Below are 6000 nucleotides of genomic sequence, written 5' to 3'. Positions count from 1 at the left end.
ATTGGTACCGGACTTTCCTTTTCATGGCCCACTTTCTGTTTACACTTGTTTTTGCCAAAGTGGGCTAGCCCCTCTGATAGTCCCGTACTATCTGGCCCTGCAAAATAGCAGGGTTAGCACCTCAATTGCGGTGCTAACCCCGCAATTGCGGTGCCAAGCAAGCGAGTGTAAACAGAACAAAAAAATAATCTGGGGCTAAGCGACGGAGACGAAGTCCGACCCCCACTGACCAATCAGAAACGAGGTCATCAAGTGCTGCCGGTGCGTGCATGTACGTGTACAGTGCACAGCGTAATCATGAATATTCATGTGGTTTGGAACGTACGGGACTAAGAAATACGAGTGTAAAAAGGTCAATTTTATCCTTAGCCCAGGACAAGAGCTTAGTACGGGACTTATTGGTGAGTGTAAAAAGCTGAAAAAATTGGTACGGGACTAACGATAGTCCTGGGTCACAGAAAGTATGGGGTTAAGAAACACAAGTGTAAAAAGGGCTTAGGATCATTTGGTTTTTAGACATCTAAGCCATTTCAAAACTGATTTTCATCGAATGAAGTAAACTTTGAATTGCTCTTTGAATCATTATCCTCTTTAATTTCCCATTATTTCATGAAAAGTTAAAACCTGAATTCTTATCTAAACCAGAACTACTGTACATGTATACCATCCCTTTATTTAAAATAACACTATTAGTTGAACAAACACAGAGAAAATGCACTCGAGCTCAGACAGCTCATGCACACAGATGGTTTATGCAATCATCAAAGATACTGTTTAGATTGGAGTTACTTTTCATATCAATTTTGAAGATTAAAATCTTTTAACAAGGTTGACATAAAAATATAAATACAGAAGGAGCATACCAACCTACATGTATTAATCACACTGATAAGTACGGGGGGGGGGGGGGGGGGGGGGGGAGGGGAGCAATTATTATCAGCAGGTCTGCATGCATTCATTAGTTCTGTCAAGTACATTGTAAATTTTATGTACAACATGTACAGACACATCATGCACTCTCCAGCAATACATACATCCTCAGCTTCAACAGTAGGATTGAATGTTCCTACGAAGAATTTTCAGGACTAGTAGAAAAAGGATTTTTGAAGGACAAGTACAGCAATTCTAGCCAGCAAGACAAATGAACAGCCTACCCTAATAAACTGTTCTTGTTCTTGTTCTTGTTCTTGTTCATTTTCCATCATCTATGAAGATGGCTGGATAGCCCATATTCAGCTACACTAAGCTGGCTAACTGTCCAACATTCTCAGAATCATGGGACTTCTGAACAATGCCATTGTTTATATCATCATGCTGAACTTTGCTCTGTTTACACTGATCTGGCATATGACCCTGAGTGAAAATGATGACTTAAATTTTGACGTAGGTGGTGGTTTTCTTCTGCGTGGAATTTTTGCATTATCATGTGACTACGTGAGTACATTGTAATTTCCTTACAGATAACATGTACGCTGCTCATGCAGCAGTTAATAGCAAACAATGGAAAAGACTGTCACTCTCAAATGACACAACATTCAAAAAAAAGATAATAAGATAAATACTGTACATGTACATACATTGTACAGGTACTGTCTGTAAAACATATATATTCACAGCATGACATTTTGTGAATTGGAGCCAACGGCCTTTTCCGAGGCATGAAATTTTGTTTTGTTCGCCACTGGCGTTCAACACATACACTTGTATAGTGTACACTAAAAACTTCCATATGAATTTTAATTTCGCAAATATTGGTGCTCGCTAAATTTGCGAAATTTAAATGCACGCAAACATTCCTTGTTTACAATATACAATGTACATTGTATTTGTACATGATTCATGTACAGTAATTACATGAAGCTAGTCAAGGGTGGTCTACAACTTGAAATTTGAGCATGTTCAGGGCTCGACACTAACGGTGGCCCGGTGGCCCGGGGCCACCAAAAATGAAAGTCGGGCCACCAAATTTCCAAATAGGGCATATTTGGTGGCCCGCCTCGGGCCACCAACATTTTTTGAAAAGTATGTCAATAAATTCGTACTTTTTGCGCCGGAAATTAGCAGTTAAATTTGTTTAAAGGGGAAGTCCGGACGATTATCAGCCGCTTCGTGTGTAAAGAACAATATTTCATGAACCTATTACCCTTTTCCCGACGAGAAAAGACCATCAGATACATTTACTATGATTTTTTTTAAAAATAAGATAATTCTTCATGTTCGAATCCGTCGCGAGCAGCCCTTTGTACTATCTGTCCCAGAATGCATTGCGCATGACGTATCGGGCGCAGTTTCCTCAGCTGAGAGCACCGCGAGCGAAGCCCAGCTACGCATCGATCTCCCATTGCACTGCTGACTGCGGGCGGTATCTGCATGCCTGCATAGGTGTGCCTTGTCGGCGCTACTGCAGGAGACCGTACACCGATTTACGAGTGCTGTTGCCAAACGCTGTATTCCTTTATTCAAATAATCTTCGTTATATATCTATATAAAATCTTCAAAGATTAATGTAAAACAGTTGCAATGCTATAACATTTTCGTTTAAATTGAAATATGTATGTATTATAATACTGCCGTACTTATTAGTGTCCACCCCATCACTTACAATGCATTAGCTGTTGTCGGGCTGTTCAGGCATACATTTACGTCTGCTGCTGCCAAGTGCTATCACAGTCCGCGATCGTTTTTTCGACTTCTGAGTGTGAACAATCTGAAATCAGTCTGTCAATGTCAGAATTATTGCCTCTTTTGTTGTCCGAGACTGTTGAAAAGTGTGTCTGACGGTGATAAAATACGACAGTATACATGTAACTTGAACCACGGAAGAAACGCCAGCGCCAGCTTGGTACCGCCGCCGCGCCGGTAACTACGACCAGCAGCCCAATACACACAGCGTAATGGGGCTGCGTGTTGTAGCATTCAGGATCATGATAAGGTAGTATCGTGGATAAATATCAATTTAAAATCGAAATATTTCTTCAATTTGAAGACTTACTAGTAAAGTTGAAGTATTGACAACACCCTAACACTTGACACATCGGCATTTTTTTAATGAAGCAATAGATCATGCCGCGTGCATCCGCTGTGTGGTCAGAGACTGTTGAGCGGTACGCTACTACCGCTTGCTTGGCCCGTATCACCGTTGCTCAAGCAGGGCTCCCCCGAGCCAGCTGACGCTCCAAGCAAAAAGCAATGTGAGGAGGATACGTCACGCTGTCACGTGATCTTTCTCGCCGGCGTACAGAAATCGAACGGCTACGATTCAAAATTAGTGATGCTAAAAAATCGATTGTGGCGAGTTGGGAGGGTCTTTTTCAACGAAACTTAGTCATTATGGTCCTTTATTTATGTAGATTTTGGTTAATTTTTTTCAAAATCATCCGGACTTCTCCTTTAAAGGATGGATGAAAAGGACTGAATGAGTGCCTGAGAGTGAGTGTTGCAAGTTTGTTGAAGTTTATTTATGAGTAGATATGTCCAACTTCTAATTCTTACTATCATAAAACTTAAATATTTGACTCATAAAAAAAGGACTTTTAATGTTTTTTATTGTTTTTTTTTTTCGGGACACCAAATTTTTCTCTCGGGCCACCAAAAATTTGAAATTTAGGATTTTGGTGGCCCCATCGGGCCACCAAACAAAAAAGTTAGTGTCGAGCCACGATGTTACAAGCGTTGAATGTGAGAAGATTGTGGAAATTGTTCACGTACATATGTGCACAGATTGCATATCACCAGCATGTACTGTACAGTAGTTTATGATACCACGGTACATAGGTTGTATTAATTTCACAATTTATTTCCCAGTGTGCTGCTTACATGTAGTACGTTCGATGCTCTGTCTCATGGTCATTGTGCTGCTTATGTTTTACGCTCTGTCCCATGTTTTGCACACAAATGTTCTATTAAAGTAGTCAGATGTTTTGCAAGTTTTGCACATGTTTTTCTCATGTTTGATTCATATTTGATTTTGAGCATGTTGCCAATTCTCCAGGATGTTGCATAATGTACACTATATGTAGCATTTTGCTTGCTTTTGAGAAATTGCACAAGAATTCAAGCATGTTGTAGTGACATGCTCAAACCCTCGTGGACCACCCTGTAGTCTACATGGAGAATTCAATGTATACTGTACACAAATACATGTGTAAACCTTGTGCGCAGTGGACTTGATGGTATAATGCCAGGCACATGGATCAGATATTTCGATTAAAAGAAAAAATATAACAGAACAAATAAAAAGAAATAAGCTTGTATTTGAAAGCTACCAGCATTTCAAACATAAAAGTTAAGTGTACAGGTTGTACATGTCACTTCTATTGCTTCAGATTACAGTGTCCAGGGCCCCGTTGCAAGAAAGTTGCAATCAATTGCAAATAATTGCTAATTTTGAAACAACCACTCTGATTGGCTCAGGGTCTGCCCTATTAAGAAGACATGCATGCAACAATGATTTTGATTGGCCAGTGACAATCAGTTGCAAGTTGCGTTTAAACGCAAAGTTTCTAGCAACGGGGCCCAGGTCTGCAATTCAACTGTACATGACAGACACGTGTCAGTTTGAATGTACAGTACGTATGCAAATACAGCTCTGTAAGCTCGACAAGCAGAAGTACAGGGCTCTGTATCTGGTTTGGAACTTTGTCTGGGCACCGAAGTCTGAGCAATGACCATGCATCTTGTACCTCTTCTTTATCTTTCAGGTAAAGATACACTGTAATTAGTCTGTAATTAGTTTAAAATGCAAATCTCATTAAAAAAGGATGTGAATTAAATCTGTTCGACTGGACTTACTACCTGCATATATCAGAATCGCCATACATGTAAAGCTCCATAAAAGCAACAATGAAGAGCAAATAGTGACAATTTTTAAGAAATTCATAGTACTTTATCAAGTACACATTCCCTTGACTTGTCATTAACATGTACACTGTATATAATGTAAACGTACAACTGATAGTAAGAGGGCAATATCATTCGCTGTACTTCTGAAGGTTAAAGGCTCCCTTATTATGCTAGAGATATATGAGGACACAATGGTCATGTACATGTACATGTATGTATGTGGAAATTTATCTGTTTTCTTTATCTGTTCCACATCTAATGTATAACTGAAAGCAACACCAAAGCATAATTCACATTTCTTTGAACAAATTGTCTGATTTTCCTCAAACTTATTGGTCTGTTCTGCTTATATTCCTACATTGTGTACAAGTGTACATCCACTGATCCACATTATTTTGGGGTAAGTGGTGAAACCTTTATGTCATGAAAGTAAGACTGTATTTTCATGTATCTGAGGGAGCATGTTAACAGACTAGATGGTATGCCTCCGCCATAATGCATGATTCTCCTAATAGGTCTATAGTACATGTGGACAATGTGTGATTACAGTTGTACATTTTCACAAAATTGGCAAAATATTAAAATGACATGTTTGTCACAAATGTGTTGAATGTTTACCTTTCCTGATGTACATGTACAATTGAATGAATAGGAGAGCATGTATTAGGGGATTTAAGAACTTTAACTTGACTTTGACCCTTTCATAAGTTTATGCATTGAGTAATTTTCAAGGTATAGAAAAAGTGCAATTTCTGTATTGAGCAGTAAATTGTTATAATTTTCATCAGGCCTTTGACCCTAAGATTTATAAGAGAATCACTGCCAGGCAGAACATACATAAATATGTACTAAGTTTCAAGATAACTTGAGCCACTTCCGAGATATATGGAGAAAGAAGTAAGTTCAGCACTTTCACTTGATCTTTGACCTTTTGACCTTAGAACTTCTTGGCAAAAAAAAAAAAAAAATCTTAGAGAATCTCTATTGGGTTATACATGCACACACCAAGTTAAAAAAAAAAGATAATCCTGCTGGCATCAATTGCATAAATATAAGGGAAATATTAAAATTTTGAAGTATTGCCCTTGACCTTTGACCCCATGAACACCAAATTCCCTAGATAACCACTGCCAGTCAGTACATGCACACATACTATGT

The sequence above is a fragment of the Diadema antillarum genome, unplaced genomic scaffold, assembly GCF_040938485.1.
Source record: "Diadema antillarum isolate AM-2024a unplaced genomic scaffold, OU_Dant_1.0 scf00000109, whole genome shotgun sequence".
In the NCBI taxonomy this organism is placed as follows: Eukaryota; Metazoa; Echinodermata; class Echinoidea; order Diadematoida; family Diadematidae; genus Diadema; species Diadema antillarum.
The sequence above is the reverse complement of the archived record's forward strand: the minus strand, read 5'-3'. Positions refer to the sequence as shown.